The sequence below is a fragment of the Zootoca vivipara genome, chromosome 6 (genome assembly GCF_963506605.1).
Source record: "Zootoca vivipara chromosome 6, rZooViv1.1, whole genome shotgun sequence".
In the NCBI taxonomy this organism is placed as follows: Eukaryota; Metazoa; Chordata; class Lepidosauria; order Squamata; family Lacertidae; genus Zootoca; species Zootoca vivipara.
This window is the reverse complement of record NC_083281.1, coordinates 61,256,298-61,280,234: the sequence shown is the minus strand read 5'-3', so window position 1 is coordinate 61,280,234 and position 23,937 is coordinate 61,256,298. Positions and strand designations below refer to the sequence as shown.

Sequence of the window (23,937 nt, the reverse complement as noted above, 5' to 3'; positions counted from 1 at the left end):
TCCAACTTCACCTTACAGTCTGCTTGGAAGACTTCCCTGGGAAGACAGATTGACTCTTAAACCACTCTGGAAATTGCAGCTCTTTGGGGGAAATAAGAGTCTCCAAGTAACTCCTGGCATCCTCAACAAACTACAGTTCCCAGGATTCTTTGTGGAAAGCCATGACTGTCCAAAGTGGTATGATCCTGCTTTGAATGGATTGTGTGGATGGGGCTGTAGTCTGCTTTTATTGCATTTTGCCAATGGCCTTTGCAACTTTACAAGAAAAAAAAACATGGGTTAGTTATGACTATTATTTCCAATGGGTCTGTCTACTGTGAGTAGGATTAACAGTTAATACAACACAGAGCTACGTCTATTTTGTAACATAGCTCTGTACCAAAAGAAAGAAAGAAAGAAAGAAAGAAAGAAAGAAAGAAAGAAAGAAAGAAAGAAAGAAAGAAAGAAAGAAAGAAAGAAAGAGCAGGCAGGGGCATTGTGAATGTCTGCAAGCAGGGACTGGAGAAGGCTGCTCAGTGATAAATGGTTTCTGCAGTCAGCTTCAAAAGTGCTCGGTGCCCCAGTGCCAAACTGCCAACTGCTCCCTTGTCAAAAATGCATCTGCACTTATATGGTCACGAAGCGCCCCAGATTCCTTACGCGTGCCTGACTTCTGTGCATAGAGGCATGCCAGCTGAGACACACCAGCCCTCAGCAGCTTATGAAGGGGAAAGGCATATTGGTAAGAGTTGTTTAAACTACACATGTCTTCAGTCAAATACACGCCCTGACACGTTACCACCACCAGGTTGCAGAAAACCACAAGCCCATCATAAATACACCAGCAAAGAGAGAAGGGTCTATTCAGTCTGGTTCCTTCTTACATACCCACAACTCCGACGAAGGTGAAATGAACACCCTGGAGTACAAAGGAATGTGGAAAAAGTTGCCAGCAAGATCGTTATTGAGCCGGGGGGGGGGGATGAGGAGGAGGTCTCTGGTTTTCCAGGAACAGCAAGATAAATTTCATAAGAACCCAGAATGGGGTAAGCTTCATCCTTGTGTATTTTGCCCATCCATGCATAGAAATCTCTCACGTGGAAGGAAATTGCAGCACCTCATCTCCCAACCCAAAGATATTCCATTTGGGAATCGACCAAAGTGGGGGTGGAATTAGCCCTTCTTAGTCAGTGAGAATGTACAAATTTCAAAAAGACCCCTTCGCCTGTAAAAAGGAAAAGAAAACCCCAAATTAAGCAACAATTGGACACACCATGAAATGATTATTTCCTCTCATCACAAGCACTTTAAAAACTTCTGGGTCGGCTTTGACTTAGTCACGGCTTTTTCCTCTGTTTGCCAGCGTCAGAAACCTGCAGTCAGTTAAACACAGGCATCCCCAAACTGCGGCCCTCCAGATGTTTTGGCCTACAACTCCCATGATCCCTAGCTAACAGGACCAGTGGTCAGGGATGATGGGAACTGTAGTCCAAAACATCTGGAGGGCCGAAGTTTTGGGATGCCTGGTTAAACAGCACTCAATGCCCAGGGACTCTGCTGAAGGATCACTTGCACCCCACTGAGGATCCACTTGTGCTGGAAGACAATCTTCAGCCTTTTGTTTTCTGGGGCTTTATGTCCCGGTTGGACAAAATCGCTGAATTTCTATTTCTTTCAGTTTCTCATTCTTTCAGACAGCTTGCCCCATGTCTGCATCAATTTGTAGAGCAATTCCAGTATATGCATTTTGGAATAATATATGCATTTCTGCAAATGATTTCCCCTACTACAGTGGCTCCCAAACATGCCCTGCCTCCCCCCAATTGCAATGCACTGTGCTAGATGCTGTACATGAGCATACCAAGCACAGAAAGAACATAGGAAGCTGTCTTATACACAGCCAAACCACTAGTCCATCTAAAAAAAGGGAAAAGGTAAAGGACCCTTGGATGGTTAAGTCCACTCAAAGGTGACTATGGGGTTGCGGCGCTCATCTCGCTTTCTGGGTCATGTGGCCAGCATGACTAAACCACTTCTGGCACAACGGAACACTGTGACAGAAACCAGAGTGCACGGAAACGCTGTTTACCTTCCTGCCTAGTAATAATAATAATAATAATTTATTATTTATACCCCGCCCATCTGGCTGGGTTTCCCCAGCCACTCTGGGCGGCTTCCAACAGAAACATTAAAATATACTAATTTCTTAAACATTAAAAGCCTCCCTAAACAGGGCTGCCTTCAGATGTCTTCTAAAAATCTGGTAGCTGTTTTCCTTTTTGACATCTGATGGGAGGGCGTTCCACAGGGCAGGCACCACCACCGAGAAGGCCCTCTGCCTGGTTCCCTGCAACTTGGCTTCTCGCAATGAGGGAACTGCCAGAAGGCCCTCAGAGCTGGACCTCAGTTTCCGGGCAGAACGATGGGTGTGGAGACGCTGCTTCAGGTATACTGGACCGAGACCGTTTAGGGCTTTAAAGGTCAGCACCAACACTTTGAACTGTGCTCGGAAACGTACTGGGAGCCAATGTAGATCTTTCAAGACTGGTGTTATGTGATCTCGGCGTCCTCTCCCAGTCACCACTCTAGCTGCCGCATTCTGGATTAGTTGTAGTTTCCAGGTCACCTTCAAAGGTAGCCCCACGTAGAGCGCATTGCAGTAGTCCAAGCAGGAGATAACTAGAGCATGCACCACTCTGGCCAGACAATCTGCAGGCATGTAGGGTCTCAGCCTGCGTACCAGGTGGAGCTGATAGACAGCTGTCCTAGACACAGAATTGACCTGTGCCTCCATGGACATGGGGCACAGTTACCCCATTCCGGACCAGGGAGTCCTCCACACCTGCCCGCCTCCTGTCCCCCACAAACAGTATTTCTGTCTTGTCAGGATTCAACCTCAATCTATTATCTACTTGCACTGGTGTGCTTTTGAACTGCTAAGTAGGCAGGAGCTGGGATAGAGCAACAGGAGCTCACCCTGTTGTGGGATTCGAACCACCAACCTTCTGATTGGCAAGCCCAAGAGGCTCAGTGGTTTAGACCACAGCGCCACCCACCTCCATCTAGTCTATCTAGCTCACTGCTGCCTACACCAACTGGCAGTGGCTCTCCAGCATTCCAGGCAGCATTCTTTCTTAGCCCTGGCCTTGAGACATCGGGGATTGAACCCTGGACCTTCTGCCACTGAGCCACAGCCCATCCTTTAAAAAAATAAAGCAATATTCCAGTCCTCATGGTTCTGAGTACATGGTTGGCTTAAATGGGAAGCTCCCTTATATTGAGTCAGACCATTGATCCACCTAGTTCTCCGTTGCCCACTCTGGCAGTCATTTCTGAAGGTTTCAGACTTTCCCAACCATAACGGAAGATGCCAGGGATTGAACCTGGGATCCTCTGCATGCAAAACGGGAGATCTACCACTGAGCTATGTCCTTCCTATAAATACTATTTAGCCCCTGCTTTCTGGACCAGCTGAAGTTTCCAGACACTCATCTCTCTGCCTAGGTACCAAAGCTAGGAATTATACCCTGTGGCAAAAACAATACAGACCATAAAAGAGCTGACTAATTTTCTCATGAGTTGCAGGATCAAGAAATGAGTAAGGCACATTCTTTAATTCTGTCTAGTACCGTGCAAACCTCAGATCATTTCACGTCAAGCTCTAAGTTGTGTTGTTTTGTGACCATCCTTTGAAATTTTGCCTCTTCCCCACCAACCCTTGGTTCATTAGAACCACATTTGATATAAAGTCCACTAGGGAAAAAATAATAAAGGGGAAATCAATATTTTTGACAAAAGGCGTTTATTGGGCAGGCAACACAGCACATATATATAACTTTTGTTGAAACAGATTGAGGACTAGATCCATCAACACAGAGAAATGCTTTCAATTTGCAGCCTTTAAGCATGGAAGGATATTTGCGGTGACGGAGCAATCTGCCACCCACCGCTCTCGCCGTGGTGTAAGATTTCTGCGGTTGTTCACTGACGGAGACAAGCAGCCAAATTAAAAGATTCCCTGCTGGAAGGACTGAGATTCCCAAATGATGCCTCATTTTGAGTGGAAAATTTATTGGAGTTTCCCTTTTGACCAGCTGCCTGAAATAGGATTTTAATTTAGCAGCTCCTAGCAATTTTTCCACCAATTTTTCTCATTTTCAAAGAATAGCAGGGGCTTGTTGAGGGTTAGTGTCTCTCTCTCTCCCCCCCCCCCACTTCCATGCTTGCTCCTGGCAGCTTTATGCACCTTAGGGCATATAATTACCCAAGAAATTCTCCTGTACCACCACTCCCCGAAATGCATAGGACTTGGCATGTCTCCCATACATTCCAACAGGGCTCAGGAGACATTATGGATGAAATGTGCCCAACGGCAACCCATGGTAGGCTTTAGCTTATTAATCTCTTTGGTCCCAACAATTACAGCTTTGGCTGCCAATCAAAGATCCCTGTCCACATGTTCAGTGAGTGATGATCTGGGTTTCCAAGCACCTTCTGTGGGCAGGGAAACATTTGGCAGCCCTTCTTTGACAGCAGAATACTGAAACACTGATACACATTTCTGACCAACCACATGCCCCACCATCCAATATCTAGGCCTCTAGTGAGGAAGCTCAGGGGCACTCTGTTCACTCTCAAGTCAACTTCTATGGCTTTCTAGACTCCCCCCCAGAATGCATTTTTTATTTGGTAGTACTGTTAAGGCTTACAGCTGTGTGAATTTCCATTTTAGGATCAAATATGTGCATTATTAGCATTATTAAGAAAAAATGTGAAAGTGATCCATGTTGTAGGTTGTGAGTCAAAGGTGGATCTTGACCAGCTGAAGACCACTGTTGTACACAGCCCCGAGCTCCTTGGAGAAAAGTTTGTGTATATGTGTAATAAATAAATAACTGTAACAAGTCTGTCCACTTCTTCGTAATCAGTTGGAGGCTGGCTGAAAAAGGGAAGGCACTGTGAAAAATTGTATTTGCAAGACTTCAGAAATCGCCCATCTTTGCTTTTAGAAGAAACGTCTGTGAATCGGAACACCTATTTCATGCAAACCATGTAACTCTGCAGATTCCTCGTGCCCAGCTGGGCATGAACGTTTAGAAATAATACATCCTTTTGCCCCATGCCCATCAGTTGGTGGGGGTTCCGTTACTTTGAGGTCTGTTGAGCTACATCAAGTAGCTGTCTAGAGATGAAGGGATCTTTTGTGTTGTTCCATTCTGGACATCTATCCAAATCTTTGTCTTTATCAGTCAGTTCCCAGCGTTCCACCTTAGCCATGCTCTGAACAGTTCAGCCAAAACCCGGCATTTTCTGCCATTGCCTCTGTACTGCAGAACACCCATGCCTCTGCCATGCATGAAACATCAGCTGTTAATTTCTTCAGCTGTCTTAGGAACACATATCTCTTTCTGAGGCTTTTCCCGACCTTTAAGATTGGACCCCATTATCTCCGAATTCCTGTTTTTGCCTGCTCCTGTTTTAATTTATTTTTTAGGATTCCATTTCACTGTTTTTATGATACTGTCATTGTTGAACAGGGTGAGCTTACTGGTGACAGATGGGAGTCCCAGCTGCTGGAAATATTTCTGTACCTGACAGATTCCAGAGTGGTGGCAGGAAACATTTGGAAACAAGAACAGGTGTCATGGGTCCCCAACTACACCCTGGAAGCCCATGTAAGGAAGCAAGAGAAGTCAAAAATAGTGCCTCACCTGGCATTTCCCCTTCCCTTCCCATGGCCTTTCCACTACCCCCAGGTAGACATATTTATTTTTCCCGGTCTGCCTCCATCCAACAGCCTCATCTCCCCTGGCTCCTGGCTCTCCTGCCACCCACCCAGGCCATGACCATAGAGACTCTTTCTTGAAAGTAAGGGAGTGATCTTTATTGAAGCAGAGAAGACAAACCGGCTCAGCAACAGGTAATGAGTCCCAGAAGCCACAACGCTCAGGCTCAATGGCACAAAAGGTGAGGCTAGCCAGGCTGGAAGCTGTGGTTCAATTTTAAGGAGTCTGTGATGAAGGCAAGGAGTTTGGAATTGCACAGCAGTAACTGAGTTGTCCCAATGGGTTGACACACCCACCTGCCAAGCTTTTAAAGATGGAACAAGGACTCACAAGACTGTTGAGCATGCAGACATTCACTCCATCAGGGATGATGTGTCTATTGCCTGTAATGGGAGTGCAGCCAGGTCCTGGTCAACCAGGCTATGCCTATCTCTTCTGATTCCAGTTCCTCCACCCCTAGTGGTGGGCTGATGCCCTCCCTGGAGTCTGTTGCTGGGCTACTCTCGTCAGGAAGGAAGAGAGGAGATGGGACTCCTGCTTCCCCAGTCAGGGCAGCCACATCACGAGAGGGGGAAGAACTCACCTCCTCCAGCCTCTGTTCTCCAACCTCAGTCCACCACCCTACCGCAAGTCACCCCCCTGTTCCTCCTCCTCATCCATCTCAATGTGCCACCAGACCCATGACAACACTTTTAGATAGTGTGGGTAAAACCACAGGCAAAAGAGACCGCAAGGCTTTGTGAATCAAGTTCAAAAGTTTACTAAAGAAGAAGAGGGGAAAGGTTACAAAACATTCCCCAAAGAGCAAAGAGGGGGTAATGGAAATAAATCAGGATAAATGCATCCAGTTAGTCTTATCCAAACTTATCCAGTGGCTAAAATTCTGCTAAGCAAAATTCTTTCAATTAGAGCTCTTAGGATGGTACAGTTAGCAGCTCTCTCCCCCTCTGGCCTTCAGTGCCTGCTTGTGCTCTTCAGTTCCTTCTGAGGCCCTCCCCTCACTTGTGTCTGTAACTTGTCCCTTATCTATACAGTATCTTTGAGCCACTGTTCTTTGCTATGTCGCAATCCACAAACAACCCAAGCATCAAACTAATACACGTTTACCTTAATCCCCTCTGCAAACCCAACTGCCCATATTCCACACTTTGCCTCCTGACTTTACCTGCCATCCAGGTTGCCTCTCGGAAGCAAATTTACCCTATAATCCCCAAATCAAACTATATACAGTACAAGATTTTGATTTCTTTTTAAACAGTCCAATTCCTTCACACGCAGGAAGCTCCAAGCTCCAAAATGCAGGAAGAGATTTGGAAGTAGAGAATTTTGAAAGTCTCTGTTATTTCTCCCACATTACACCCACAGAGGATGTACACAAATTAATGTGCATGAGTCAGGTAGGCCAGCCATGAGTCCTGCTTGACAGAGGACAGTCCTTTACATGAAGGGGCCCTCTGTTTGGAGGGGTGTCTGGCCCAAGTCCAGCTGAAAGATAAAGCACCATAAGAATGGAGAGCCTTGAAGTAGCACATGGGCATCAAGCTAAGACGAACATCAAGCACCTGGTCACAATCTTCACCACAATGATGAGATGTATTCTATTTCTGTTTGAATCCTAGTAATGGCCATCTAGGCCTGTAAATTAACATACGCAAATTCCAGGGAAATTGGCCTCCCCTTTTGTCTTCTTTTGGGGGAAAGAAGTGATGTGTGTGGTCACCCTAGAGAGAGGCAGAAAGGCACTTTTAATCTCATGCGTGAAAAGGCCCAAAGTCTTTCTGGAAGGCTATTTTTAAGAGCATACTGTTTCAGTGCTATATTCTCAACATTTATTCAGTCACTTCTGTTCTTTGGGAGGGATTTACAGGAAGCAAACAAACAAACAAACCCAGATCCAAAACTGAAGGCCCTGGCAAAGGCTACATTTAACACCCAGCGCTCCTCCTCCTGTCTTGCAAGAGCCTCCCCTCCTTTCCCAAATGCGTAGAACAAGCAACTCTCATCAGATAAACAAGAAGGAGGAAAACATGTATCGGTCCATCTTCATCCTGATTTACGTTATAGTGCAAAACTACATCACTGGAAGCGGATATGAGTTAGTTTACCGCAATGTTTTCAGTAATGGTATTAAGAATGTAATTTCTCAGGAAAGCAATGACTGTCTTTCACTCAGCTGTACAATTAGAAGAATTAGTAATCTGAGAAACATCATCCTCAAGAAGTCTGAAACAGAGGTTGAAAATTGCACGCAACCCCTAGAACAGGGATCAGCAAACTTTTTCAGCACTGTCCCTCAGACCTTGTGGGGGGCCAGACTATATTTTGAAGGGGGGAAATGAAATAATTCCTGTGCCCCACAAATAACCCAGAGATTCATTTTAAATAAAAGCACACATTCTACCATAGCTGCCAAGTTCTCCCCTTTTTTAAGGGAAATTCCCTTATGCTGAATAGGCTTCCTCGCGAGAAAAGGGAAAACTTGGCAGCTATGCATTCTACTCATGTAAAAACACCAGGCAGGCCCCACAAATAACCCAGAGATGCATTTTAAATAAAAGGACACATTCCACTCATGTAAAAACATGCTGATTCCTGGACCGTCCGCGGGCTGGATTTAGAAGGCAATTGGGCTGGATCCATAGCTGCCAAGTTTTCGCTTTTCTCGCGAGGAAGCCTATTCAGCATAAGGGAAAATCCCTGTAAAAAAGGGATAACTTGGCAGCTATGGCTGGATCCGGCCCCCAGCCTTAGTTTGCCTACCCATGTCCTAGACCTAGAATAAGGCTCAGGGGGCAATGGAGACAGCCCTTTCTAGTTACTATTAGTGGGTTGAATCCAGTGAGTCAGTTGACAGTTAAAGACAAATCTGTGAGAACTAAACATAGTCGTCTTTCAGAATTCTCACTTACCCAAATTTTGTAATGCACTTCTCCAACCAAAGAATCTTTACAATGTTTCACATTCATGAAACGCATTACAGTAGAATAAATTGTTTGCAAAAATGGGGGGGAGTCAAAACTGCATACACAAATGTGTTTATTAGTGGAAATCTGTGTTAAAATTAACGTGAATTTTCATGAGAATATTTCAATAGAACGCAAATTGCTGCAGAAGCATAGAGAACTTAAATTTTCAGTGCCTGCTGAAAGACAAGCATACCAAGATGCTTAAAAAGTTGAGGTAATCTGTTTTAGTATCTTAACTTTTGTATGTTTTAAACTAAAGCATGATTATGGATTTTTCTTGACTTTCTTGTTCTATCTTTTTTGTAAACTGCTTTGAGTATTAAAAATTTATGTAATTAATTAATTAATTAAGGTTGGGGGGGGAATAAACTGAGAGAATTGAAATTGACTGATTCTAGGATTCTCTCCCTTTCAATGAGTTTTGGTGATTCACAACTTCCTCCTCCATTTTCTGACCACTATACATGGACCCTTTTTTGTTGGACTAGGTGCCCTTCCAAACTGGTGTTTTATTCCAGGTGTATTATGAAACATGTTCTTGACATTTGTGATGGATTCATACTGCTTTATTAGTTGTCCAACAATGCTTCCTCAATGTAATACCACATTGTCACTATCCAGAGAGACTACTGTACAGCGCAACAAAAGCAAGACAACAAACAAACCTTACCCAACAACATTTGTGGTATGAAAAGTTACTAGATTTCAGCAGGAGGTGACAGGATATGCACTGATTGGAAACAAAGCTGTATGTCTACCCTGAAACCTTTGCAGGTGCAAAAAGTATTGCAAGGGATTACGTATGACCACCTCATCACACCCTGTGCCCAAATAATCAGGAATGCAAGATCATAATGACTTTGACCTTTTACTTTTTTTTGTGAACAACCTAAAATGTATTGCATAAAGAACATACAACATTTCTTCTTGTTGTTGCAAGACTTGTCACAGCAATAAATTGGAAATCTCCCTCTCTTAACCTCTTCCAGAAATGGAATCATAAAGTTTAGAATACAGTGCTGACAGAGAAGTTGACACGAAAAATTAAAGCATTACAAAAAGTTTCTGGGTCTGATTAATTTCAAGGCATATGGTATACTTTTATCTTCTATGTTACATCTCTAGCTACACTTGGTCAACTGAGGTTGATAATTCTGGGATAATCTTTGGAGCAAAAACTAATGTTACTTAATGTATTCTGCTGGATTTTGATTGATGATTGTAATAATTGATGAAATGTTTCCTCTCCGTTGTTTTTGTTACATATTTTTATGCCCCCCCCCCTTTTAAACCAATAGATGGATGATAACTGGAAGGGTCCAATGATGGGATGACCTGGGTTTAGATCCCCAATCAGTTACAATTCCCTGGGACTCCTAGTGCAAGCTCCATTTCTCAATGTAACCTACATGACAGGGCTGTTGTGAGAATAAGGGACCAAACTATATATTCCACCTTGAGTTCCTTGGAAGGAGGACAGGGCTGTTTTTTTTATAAAAAAACACCCACTAAAATATTGAAATTAAGGCTTTAGATTAGAAAGGGTAGCCTATTGCTTAACAGTGCCACATAAGTGATTTCTCACATGTCTGATACTCCTGAAGAACTTCTAGACTACATTCTGGATTTTTCTGCATGGCTTTTCAGACATTTGTGGGCTGGCACAACTTCCATTGAATGGATTGTTGTTCCATCTGGCATCCACTCTTAGAGAGGAGGGTGGGGGGGATAATTTTGCAAGGAAGTGTGGGCGATTGCCGAGATGTTACTTTCGAGAAACATGACTAATTGTATCCATCCTTCGTTCCATGTGTCACGCAAGGACCAACTTATTTTCATTTGCTTGTATTATTGTTTGTCATTAAGCAGGAAGTTCACATCTTTTCTGGGTTGCAACATTTACAACATACGCACATAGTTGCAGCATTCAGGGCTGTACAAGCCAAAAACAGGACCCACAGCTTGAATTTTAGAAAGATAAATATCTTTTAATGTCTATTTTCTGAACTTCCCTGGTCTTTTAAAGAGCATTTAGTAATAAATTACAGAATTGTTTATAAGTGTATATTTTATATATTTGTAATTAATATTATCATTAATAATAATTGTAATTTGTAGTAATTATCTGTAATACTACATCTGTAAGATGCACAGTTCTTTATTGGTTTTCTTGCTGCAGGCTAAAATAATTATTTTAACAACAACAACAACTTCTCCTCAGTTGGTATTCAATGGTGTATTGCTGCTGAATGTGGAGAATTCATATGGCCATCGTGATCAATAGGCACTGATAGTTCCCTCCTTCTCCCTGAATATGTCTAACTCCCTTTTAAAGCTATCAGGATACCAGTGACAATGACATACACTGTATATGGCAGCAAAGTCTGATGAGAAAAGGACCTAAATTTCTTTATTTATACTTTCTCACCTCACATAGGTTTATACACCTCTCTGCCCCATCTTATTCATCTCTTTCCCACAAACAAACAAAAGAAAACCCAAACACGTAAGGAAAGTGCTCTGATGCCCTGCTCACCCTGGTTGCCCCATTCTACACTTTTTCAACATCTTAAAAGTGCTGCTTATTTGAGAAATAAAAATGTTCCCTCCTGAATAAACAAAATACCACCTTATCTTTCAGGCAGGCCTAAGCTTGAGGGCTTGCTAAATCCAAATCCATATTTATTATCCTAATGAACTTGGGAAGCAAAAAATAAAATAAAATACCACATCTCAAATTATATTAAATTGTCACTAACCTTCTCTGGCAGTCTAGGTATTTTTATTTTTTACATTTGCTCCGCCGAGCTCATGACTTCCCTCCCTCCCTTCAACTGGTTTCCTGTTTCCTCATAAATTATACACACCTTTCTGATGTCAGTTTCTGTCCTTTAATACATATCAGATCCTTCTATTGCTTATGGTCAGATACTAATTACCCCATGTTGCAGGAATTACGTCAGTCCCGTTAGTATCTTCAAATTTTTACAGTGATCTCTTAAGTACTCAATAAATTTACTCCAATCTCTCTGCAATTTCTGATCGCCTTGGTTCCGAATCCTGACAGTCATTTTGGCCAGCTCTGCATATTCCATCATCTTCATCTGCCACTCCTCAATTGTTGGTAATTCTTGAAATTTCCATCTTTGGGTTATCAAAATTCTTGCCGCAGTGGTAGCATACATAAACAGTCTTTGATCTACTTTAGCAATCTCTTCTTCCATCAACCCAAGCAAAAATGTTTCTGGTTTTTTTGGGAAGGTGTATTTTAACATCTTTTTAGCTCATTATAGACCATTTCCCAAAACGTTTTCACCTTATCGCAAGTCCACCACATGTGGTAAAAATCTCCATCCTTTTCATTACATTTCCAGCATAATTTGTTTTTCATCCTATACATTTTAGCCAATTTAACTGGGCTCAAGTACCATCCATACATCATTTTCATTACATTTTCTTTCAAGACCGTATATGCTGTGAGTTTTAGGTTCTGATTCCATAATTTTGACCACGATTCATACTGAATATTATGCCCAAGTTCTATAGCCCATTTCGTCATTACTTCTTTCACCTCCTCATCCTTAGTGTACCATTCTAGCAAAAAATTATACATCTTTGACAACAATTTAGCTTTTTCATCCAGCAACTTGATTTGAAATTTAGATTTGTTACTTTCAAATCCACAATTCCTTTTGTCAGCACTAAATATATAATTTATCTGATAATATTGCAACCAGCCCGTAAACCATTCCTCTATTTGCTCATATGGTTTAAGTTTCCACCCTTTCTCTGTTTCTGTCAACATTTCACCATAGGTGGCCCATTTCCCTTCAATGTTTAATTTTTTAACAGTCAATGCTTCTATTGGGGATAACCACCAAGGTGTTTTTTGTTCCAGCAAATTTTTGTATCTATCCCATACTTCATAAATTGATTTTCTTATCATGCGGTTTAAAAATCCTTTATGCACTTTCACTTTATCATACCAAAAGTATGAATGCCACCCAAATCTATTATTAGCAAAGCCTTCCAGATCCAATGAATCTGTATTCTCCAATGTTATCCACTCTTTCAACCAACACAAACAGGATGCCTCATAGTAAATATTCAAAACTGGCATAGAGAATCCAACTCTTTCTTTTTTATCTATTAATAATTTATGCTTTATCCTTGTTTTTTTTCCCTTGCCAGATGAATTTTGATTAAAAAATTTTGCCACTCTTTAAATTGTCCTGTTCCTTTAATTATCAGAATCATTTGGAAAAGAAATAACATCTTGGGTAGAACATTCATCTTAATAGCGGCAATTCTACCTCACAATGACATATTTAATCTCTTCCATATTTCTAAATCCTTTTTAATTTCTTTCCAGGTTGATACGTAATTGTCATTAAACAAATTAATATTTTGGGGGTTAACCAAATTCCTAGATATTTAGCTTTTTTAACCACCATAAAACCAAATTCCTGTTGCAACACATCTATTTTTTCTTTATTCATATTTTTCACCAACATTTTTTCCTTTCCTTTATTCAGCTTAAAACCCGCTAACCGCCCAAATTCTTCCATTTCTCTCAATGCTTCCCTTGTGGTTTGCGGCTTTTCTAATGTTAAGACCAAATCGTCTGCAAAGGCTTTTAATTTATACTCCTTTGCACCAATTCTTATACCTTTCACAAAAGTGGCTTCCCTCAGATTTTTTTGTCAGGACTTCCAGGACAGTAATAAATAGTAATGGAGACAATGGACACCCCTGTCTTGTTCCTTTCGTTATACTAAACTTTCTATTAATATATTATTCACAATCAGTTTTGCACTTTGTTCTGAATATATTGCATCAACCCCAATAATTTCCCCTAACCCCAGTAATTCCAAGTTTTTCTTCATAAATTGCCAAGATATGTTATCAAAAGCTTTTTCTGCATCAATAAATATCAACGCTGCTTGCTTATCAAGCAAGCAGTCTAGGATTTTTTAAAAGGAAATGTTTAACATTCAATGCCCATAGTATAGCTTAATCTTGACAATATAAAATGCAGAAAAACAAACTACCACCTGGGTTGTCCAATGGCTTTAATTTTATGCTGTATTTTTCTTGCATCAAATGTCAGCTGATTTTAAATCATTTGGCTCTGATAGCATGAACCCAGTTGATACAACAGAAAACTTTAATAAACAGATTTAGCATTGTTCAATTTACAAGCACAGTTATAGCTTAAGAGCAGTGTTATGTAAAGCGAGGTGAGAGGGCCTCATTGGTTGTGGGTCCCCTAGCTATTGAATGCTGTCCCCAGGAAGGCTTACCAGGAAGTGACTTTCACATCTTTTCAGTGCCAGGTTAAGGCTTTCCCCTTTTCCCGGGCATTGGGTGGATAGTGATGGGTTAACATGACCATATTGATGTTTTCACTGCTGCTGTTGTTGATACAATTCATGAGATTGTGGTTTTGTTACCAGAGATTGGGAACCTGTGGCCCTCCAGATGTTGTTGGACTATCACACCAATAATTCCTAACCACCATGACCAATAGTGAGGGATGATGGGAGTTGTGGTTTAGAAAAAACTGGAGTGCCATAGGTTTGCCTTCCCTGTGTTAGGGATTGATTGATGGATTATTATTAATTTTCTATACCGCTTAATTTATTAAAAATATCTCCTAGCTGTGGACAAAAAACTGAAGCAACAACAGACAATATAAACAAAATATTACAAAAATGCAGTTACAAATAAAAACATTATATTTATACAATGTTACTAAGATATATAAATCAATATATGTCTATGTTTTTAACTCTGTATTTGTATTCTGTTTTTAAGTCACCTAGAAACTGAGCAAATGACTGAAATAATTAGTTAATGATGTGAAATATAAAACAAGGTATCTATTATTTTGAAAACAATCTTACAAATTCTTTTAAAAGGATTGTGCTTATCTATTTTTAGATTTAATCAGAACCGGATTGTAATATGTTTCCTAAATGATACCCACAAAAACTTTGTCTGCCATAGTAGAGAACAAGTTTAAGCTCTGAGAGTAGAGAAGCTCTCTTTCTCTTTGGGAAGGTGTTTATTAGTGTAAGGTTCATAGTCTGATTTATCGATTTAGGCTTCCATACCACGATTGGCCACATCGTACAGCACGCCAGTGTTTCTGTCATGTGTTCCCCTCTGAAGTGTTTACAATATTTTTGATTTACACCTTCCAGGTGTTCATTTGGAAAATATTGCTGCATTTGGTTTACACAGTTTTACAATATATTTGTGGACACCATTTAACTTCCACATTCGTAACTGTTGACATTCCAAGGCCTCCTGGTCAAATGGAGGAGGAAGGGGGGTGTCGTCTGCTGGCTTTAAAAAATGCAGGCTAATTGATTGGCTGTATTAGTCAAATCCCCAAACTACATATTTTAGATCAGAGGAAGTTATAAGGATTGCAGAAGAACTGGCTTAATGCCTTTGGTTAACATTTCATTAATAACAAAAACATTCTTCTTCCTTTTCAACCCTCAGAAAGAGAATGAGATTTGCCTGCATCATCATTTTTATTTCCTGTCCAGCAAACATTTACCATCTATGGCACCAAGAAAAGTCTGGAACCCATGGCCCTCCAGACATTGTTGGACTACAATGCCCATCATCCCTTACCATTTGCCATGCTGCCTGGGGCTGATGGGAGCTGGAGTCCCACAAATATGGAAGGCTGAAGGATCCCCACCCTTGATGTTAAAGGGAGATGGGCTTATTCTTTCCATTTTGGAAAGGTTTAGATGCCATATCTCAAACCATGTAAAGAAGTCCATAGACATTTCTGACTCTAGACCTCTTGCCCAACCAACAGGTGACCAGATGAGAAGCAATTTGCAAGCGTGCGCTAGTGTGTCTTTTTCACATGGCTGGGTATTCATGAAATTCCTTTGAGTCACCATACACCCCAACGGTCCCTATTCACCAACGACAATTTTATTTTCTGGAACTTATCACTTATAAATCCAAGTCTTCAGAAACCTCAGCAGGTCCAGAACATGGCATGCATGCTGCTGACAGCCTTTGCCATTGTATCAATTTGGACAATCATTCCATTTGCATACATTGTAACATTTCTATCCCACTTTTTTCCAAGGAGCTCAAGGTGACATATGGGGTTCCCCATTTTATCCTAGCAATGACCATGCACCATTCGTTAGGCTGAGATGCTCAAAGTCCTCTGTGAGCTCCATGGCTGACCCCAGGTCTTAGTTCAGGTCTGCTTGGTGTTTTTACATGAGTAGAATGTGTGCTTTTATTTAAAATGCATCTCTGGGTTATTTGTGGGGCATAGGAATACACTCATATATTTTTTAAAAAATATAGTCCGGCCCCCCATAAGGTCTGAGGGACAGGGGACCGGCCCACGGCTGGAAAAGGTTGCTGACCCCTGGCATATAGGTCCAGACCTTGGTAACCCCTAGGCTAGACTAATCCAATATGCTGTATGTGGGCCTACCCTTGTGGTTGGTTTGGAAATCTTAGGTAGTAGTAGAATATTACACCAGCACTGAAAGCTATGCACTGGCTGCCACTACACTACCAAGTTAAACTGAAGGTATTACTACTTGTGTATAAAGCCCTAAATGGTCTAGAACCAGGTTACCTGAAAGCCTGCCTTGTTTCTTGTCCACCAGCCAGATCACTGTGATTATATGGAGAAGCCCTCCTGACATTTCCACAGTTATCTCATATTCATTTAGTTTCTACAAGAACTAAGGCTTTTAGCATAGGGTCACCACTATTTCAAGACACTGTTCCAATTGAAATCAGACAGGCACTTACAACTCTGATATTTCATCACTTGCTGAAAATGTTTGTTTTGGCAAGCATTTTCCGATCATTGATTTGATTCACTGTTGGTTATTCATTCTGTGTTTTAGGATTGTATAATTGGATGGTGTTTCAGTGATCTTATTTACACCGCCATCTCCCCCCCCCTTTTTTTTACGAGTTGGTGGTTTATAAATACTCTTGTTAATAAATAAGTTAAAATCTGAATTTAAGGTAATGGTGGATGCCTCTCGCCTGTAAGGCACACAGATGTAAAAATGCACACAGGAACCTTAAACCGTCATGTAGAAAACTGCCTGCCATTTCACACACCTTGGAAGCTCCTTTTGAACCATTAATAGCAGATTGTAAGACCATTCATGTTTTTCTGGCATACTTTAGAATAAAGGTCTTTCTTTATTTTATTTTTAAGTGCTGTAGAAGCTATTGCAGGAGAGAAGACTACAGCAGATGGAAGAATGTCATCAATGATGTATAATATATAATGAGCAAAGCTCTAGCCCTAACCCTTGGAATGAGAATAGCATAATTGCTGTGTTACAAGCACATTCTGATTTTTATCTGTAAATTCTGGAGAGTATAAGTTTGTATTATTTTTCTCCTTCCTGCCCAGATAGATGAATGACTTTGCAGCTGAAGGCCAAACCAGGTCTGACATTAAAGCTTATTTGCATTTAATATGCAAGCTTTTTTATTTTTTAAAAAATACAAATACCATCAGAAAAGTGATGGGGACTGGCAAGGCTGGTTGTTATCAAGATAATTATAAGAAACCAAGAGAAAACTAATGACGCAGCAATAAAACTGCTAGCAAATTTGCAAAGCTAAGCAGGGTCTGGTATTACCACATGTTGAGATCAGGAGTTAACTAGATGACCCTCAGGATCCCTGTATCTGAAATTGATCATTTGTCCAGCCCTACTAGCTTGCATAAAGGGAATCAGGTGGCACTGTGGTCTAAACCACAGAGCCTAGGGCTTGCCGATCAGAAGGTCGGCGGTTTGAATCCCCGCAATGGGGTGAGCTCCTGTTGTTCGGTCCCTGCTCCTGCCAACCTAGCAGTTTGAAAGCACATCAAAGTGCAAGTAGATAAATAGGTACCGCTACAGCGGGAAGGTAAATGGCATTTCCGTGTGCTGCTCTGGTTCGCCAGAAGAGGCTTAGTCATGCTAGCCACATGACCCAGAAGCTATCTGCAGACAAACGCCGGCTCTCTTGGCCAATAACGCGAGATGAGCGCCGCAACCCCAGAGTCGTCCGCGACTGGACCTAACGGTCAGGGGTACCTTTACCTTTACTAGCCTGTATAAAGAACACAAGCTGTATGTGAAAAATACCCTCTGATCACTCCTGTCATGCTCTGCTACTGGCTTAGATGCCCTTCAGAAGAAAGAATTAGACACAATCTCAGAGAACAAGCCTATTTGGCATAACAGCAAATGTGTTCGAAGGCAGCCAGAGGTGTAGCAACGTACTTAAAAAGGTTCCTGGCATAGGCCCATAGACACAAATGTCCTTAACATTTACAAGTGGGTGGGTGCACCCAATTTTAGAATGTAAGGTTTGCACCCAATGTTAGACCTACTCAGAGTACACCCATTGAAATGAATAGAATCACAGAGTTGGAAGGGACCTTGGGGGTCATCGAGTCCAACTCCATGAATAAACATAACTAAGGTCCATTCATTTCAGTGGGTTTACTCTAAGTAAAACGTAATTGGACACAACCCTAAGTGTCATAGAAAGCAAATCTTTTTTTTAACATTGTGTTTTAATTGTTGTAACCCACCCTGGACCCTTAGGCTGAAGGTCAGGTAATAAATTGTTATTGTTGTTAACTAATTTCCCATTCAAATCACTCTTCAGATCAACTCTTCATTTGATTCATGCTTCACCCAGGATTATTCCAAATACATCCCGTTTTAATTCATTTAGCCCTCAGTAGATTCTGCTCCAAATCAATTCCCCTCCAGATACCCTCAAAATAACCCCTACAGAAAGTCATTTCAATCTCCTTCCCAGTAATCCAAATCAACCTCTGGGTTAAGCTTCTTCTGAATTCAGGAAAGTCTGGGGCACTCAGAACAAGATGAAGGGCTCATGTCTCCTAGACCCACCCCAATAATAACCCCTCCCCAAAGTAGGATGCTTCTGAATAACCTATGCCGGGGCAAACTGAAGGTTGTACTGCCTTTTGAACTTCCCACTGATGCCTGGGTATCTGGATCCAGGAATTTTGGTCTAATCCAGAAGGGCCCTTATGTCCTTCCAAACTCACCTAACTGAAATAAAATTAGATGGTAAATATGATATTGGAATCTATATGGGACACCGTATTTACAGGCATGCTCAACCTGATCCAGAATGAGCTCCTGGTCAAGAGTGGGGTCTTACCTTAGTTTTCTGAAGAGAATTTCCCCCTACTTGGCTCATTTTTGTACTTGCAGGGAGGCAGCCAGAAAAGAGAGGAATTTTCTGAAGAAAACCAGCACAGTCCTCCGATCCAAAGCCGGAACACATTCCAGATTGGGGAGACCTCGCAGCTATTTTTTCTCCAAAAACAAAATGCCTCAAGGTTACATGTGCAAATAATGTCACAGGCAGTTTGGTCCAGCAAAAATGTGTTTAGGGTTAACAAGTACGTTGCTTTATCTGCATGTCCCAGAACGCTAAAGCTGCTTCGCTTCTTGTACTGTTTGAACACTTTTATGCAGTCATATTTAATCATCCTATCAAGAACACTTAAATTGTTTTTTACACCCTGGTTTAATGTCTAAACAATAGGTCACACTTTGTAGTCCAGCATTTTCAGTATCACAGTTGACAAATAATAGCAATAGCATGGCAAACGAACGTTTTGGGAGAGTGGGAATTATTCATTTTGCCTAATTTGTCTGGGGTAAATCTAGAATTTTCTTTTTATTAGAGAGGAAGACACCATAAGTAAATAAACAAATTCAACAAGCTTACATATTAAGGGGAAAACATGTTAAGATTGGCTGTCAAGTTTTGGGGTGCCAAGTTTTAAATCAAAGCACCTTACCAAACATTAGATTCTAAGGGCATATCTTTATTCTTAGCTAGACTTGCAAATTTGTAAGTCCCTTCTTTGCATTTGTTTCATATGCAGTTTTTCTTGAGCTGCTCCATGACCATGTTGGATAAAAGCTCACATGATCTCTGCCTAAAACTAAAACAATTGGTATCGCTACACGTCAAAGGTAATGTAAAGGCAGGCTATGTATATATATGTGTGTGTGTGTGTACACAGACACATTTATTGACTGCTAATTATCTTATCAATTTACAGTGAGCATGTGCTGCACTTAATTTATGAAAACTTGGAGGGAAGGTTGTGATTTCCTTAGGAATGGGAAAGAAATTCGATTCAGTTCAAACTTAAAGGATAAGCAACCTATTTTGCACTTTCTGGAGCAATGCAAGCGGAAACACAGCTATCCTCCAACAGTCTCACATCTCTGAATTTTGCAATGCAGTTCGCCACCCAAGTAATACATACAAAAGGGCACCTATTGAAGCAAAGTGTGCATTTAAAATCATATATTTGTGAAATGAACATACAAAAATACCTTATGTTAGGCAAAAATGCTTTGCAGAATTGTGTGCATTAGGCAAAATTGCATAGAAAAATGTGTCTGTTAGGAGAAATCTGTGCTAAAATGCTGGTGAATTTTCATGAGGACTTAAAAAGAAAATAATTTGAAAACTGGTGTGGAAATGCAGAGAACTGAATTTAAGAGTGGAAAAATGAGAAATATATAAGCAAGGTTGAGATATTTGTCTATCCCTACATTTCCTGCATGCACTGTCTAGTTCAAAATAGCTATTTAGAGGCCAGATTGTACCTTTCTTATAAATGTTTTCTGTCCTTTTATATTTAAGACACAAAGAAGCAACAGCTGCATAAAACAGGAATGTCTTTCAGGCGACACTTATCTGGGAGGAAACATGATTGAAATAAGTGGTGACTTACTTCTGAGTAGGATTATACTTACCTAATGAAAGTGACACAACACAACCCTACTCCAAAGTCCAATGAGTTCAGTGGGACTTACTCCCGGTGCTCAAGAGACTCTCATTTTAACTGACAATCGCTTTAGATGGATTGTGGCCACTGTAATTACTTGGGCTTAAACACGATACATGTACATCAACAAAACATGCAAGTTTGTGTAAGATAAGCCATATTATCTGAATAGTTTCGTGAATGGGGTTTATTCCCCCCCCCCTGCATTTAAAGAAACAAACAAACAAAAAACAGAAAATCTGAATTCTGAGTTTAATACTTCAGTTTCAAGCTGATCTTGGCTCCCTCCAATCAGTTCCAAAAGGAAATGGTGGGTTATCCAATATTTTGGATCTTGTACTCTTATTGAAAGAACATGTAACTTGAACTGAAAGCTAATAATGTAGCAAAGAGGAGTGGGGGGAATCTTTGCCAGTTGCCAATGCCTGTTAAATGGGCAGATTAGCTGTCTTGCTTTTTAACATATAAACATCTGAAACCCGTTTCCTGTTTGGGGAGGGTGAAACTAGGTGGATGACCTCAGGCAAACTTTTTTTTAAAAGGAGAAAAAAAACCATAAATGAGAATGGTACATAGTACAGGGGGAAAGTCCACTCTTGGTGGTCTTGTTACATGCTATAGAGAGAGGCAGGGTGGGGTGGGGCGTGCGGGGGGGGAGAGAGCACACAGGAGGAAGGGGGGAAATACAAAAATAAACTTTTACCTTCTCACTTTCAGAATAGGCACTGCCATTCCTACACTGGGGTCTTCTGCTCTGCAGAGTGTCAGAGGCTGTCATTGCCAGCACAGTTCCAACAGTTAAGTATACACTTCAACAGAATCCAAGACGAAACATTCGCTCAAATCCCCAATGGCTGGTCCCTGTCCTCGCTGCGTGCTAAAAGTTCCTACCCTGGCTGTCAAAACCAAACGCAGAAGACAATCCAGTGATCGCCTACCCTAAATGCCAGTCCAGAGCCTTGGCTTTGCAAACAAGGGAAACCACTGGCAAATTGGATCTTGATTCTTTCCCATTTGAGGAAGGAAGGAAGGAGGGAGGGAGGGAAGAATGAATGAAAGAGTGAAAGATGTGGTACGACTAGGGAAAGAGAGAGGACAAAAGGCAGAAATCGTAATCATCACCACAACAGCTGTAACATGTTGCTGATTGTGGCCTTTCTAGATGAGACATAGATGTTCTGAGCTAGGAAGGGGGTGGATTTGGTTCAGTTCACATTTAAAAGTAAATGTAGCAAATTCAAACTTTCTAAAACAATACACGAATCAAAATGCAGCTACCCTTTTCAAAAAAATTCAGTGCAGTTCTCCAGCCCAGCAATGTGTACAAGAAGGCATATACAGGAGGATAAAATATGCCTATAGGCACATATAATATCATGCATCATGTACGGGGAAATGGCTGGCAAAAATGTGTATATTTGTCCCCCAAAAATCATATAAAATGTGTTTGTTAGGATAAATCTGCCCCAAAATTTGCCCCCAAATGCTATGAATATTTTCAAACACACACAAAATGCTTCAGACTTGTTTAGAACTGAATTTAAGCCTGGAAAATTGACAAAATTGAGAGGACCAAAAGTTGATAGATTCACCACCACTTGGGTGACCATTTGCTGCTGGACTTCCACTGACCCATTTTCAAATGTATCTGTGTCCCATTGGTCTTCAGCTTGGCAGACAAGACAAGCTACCTTAATGAGGTAGAACAAACTCCTCACCTGCAGGGCTGTCCACTGGGGAGGAAGGAAAACTATGTGAAGATTCCTTTAGTGTGTGTTTTTCATTTCCTTCCATTAAAACAAATGATACACTTACATACCTGAAATAGCTCTATAAGCACATCAGAGCACATATGGAGCTCTGGAATGACACTGTTTTTTCAGGGTAAACTTAACCCCCCCCCCCAAAAAATCCAACTAGTCTTTATTTGTAATATTTATTTTATTTTATTTTTAACACTTAGTTTTGGGAAAGGCCACCTAGTTGTGGTAAAGAGGCAATCTTACTCCAATGTGATGGATCATTTTCTTTGTACAGGTTTCCATTCATCTTCTGTGTATTCTTGAGAGAGAATCCATGGATTATCAGTACTTGCCATTAGTTAAGATGGCTTTAGAAAATGCCAGCTGCTATATCATCTCCTTAGTTCATAGCAGGGAGGGGGAGGGGGGAGACACAGGCTAGGATAATTAGTAAAATTAAGTGACTTGGTATTTGGAATTTGTTTGCCTTGCAGCATGAGCTTCCCCACCCACCCTAGATTTTCTCCATCTTATCATCGAGCTTTTGACATGACAGGTTAATGCGAAAACCCCCAAGTTGGGCTTCTGCGGCTAATCGTCTCGTGGTCCCTCTGTCTGGCTTCTCCTCCCGTGAAATCTGAGCTCCTTGAAGAACAGGAAAAAAGCAACAGTTCCAACTGCCCCAAAACATTTACTCAAGGGCGATTGCAAGTTTCCCTTCTCAAGTTCATTTTGACTTTAGTGTCAGAAGATTCTGAAAGGCCACAATGGATATGGAAATATGTGAAGCCTTTTAGCAAATGATGAACTGAGCTTCTTTAGGCACAGCCTTCACTGCCCAAGAGGGTGTCCTCTGCACTAAACAAACAATCAAAGCAAGTCATTCTGTGAGTAGAAAAACTGTATTCCGCAACTTCCACAAATTATGCAAATCAAGCACATTTTGCAGAGTTTCTTTTGTTTCGCAAAAGCTTGCAATTTATTTATTTATTTATTTTTAGAATTTTTCATCCTTGGCTTTGGTTCTCCTAAGTGTGGGGGATGCAAAGAATCAGGCAGTGTGAGTGCAAGAGCAAAGGGCAGCAATTTAGAGAGGCTAAAGCACCACAGGCCAAAACTCAAGTGCCAAATACACTTGGAGAGAGACACTATATATAAAAGTTTACAGGTGCCCTCTTTGAAGGCAGTAATGCTTAAGTGAGCCAGTTGCTGGAAACTGTTGGAGGGGAAAGTGCTGTGGTGCTCAGGTCCTGCTTGCAGGTTTTCTGCAGGCATCTGGTTGGCCACTGTGAGAACAGGATGCTGGACTAGGTGGGCCATTGGGACCTGGGAAGACTCTGTGGACCCATAGAATGCATCTTAGCTGGGATTGGTAGTTTGCACAAGCTGTTGCCCAGGGTTGTTAAAGAACAAGTCATTTACCTTTTGTCAACTGGACATGAGAGTTGATAATAAAACCTTCAATCAAAACAAAATGAAAAGAAGCTTCGAAACAGTTCCCAAATCAGACACCACCTTGGCGATCAACCATATTTGAATGCATAGAAATATTTCCTGATTCCAGCTGCAGCTGAAGCAACAGATGGGCTATCCTG

At 41.2% G+C, this 23,937-nt stretch overlaps 1 long non-coding RNA gene across 1 annotated transcript; it reads right to left on the bottom strand.

Annotated features, from left to right (window-relative positions):
• Positions 1 to 467: 467 nt before the first annotated feature.
• LOC132592378 (uncharacterized) lies at positions 468 to 21,532 on the bottom strand. The gene is made up of 3 exons (XR_009557843.1): positions 21,304 to 21,532; positions 18,947 to 19,104; positions 468 to 1,204 (listed from the first exon to the last, which is right to left on the bottom strand). It is a non-coding gene; the product is annotated as an uncharacterized LOC132592378 (long non-coding RNA).
• Between the last annotated feature and the right edge of the window lie 2,405 nt (positions 21,533 to 23,937).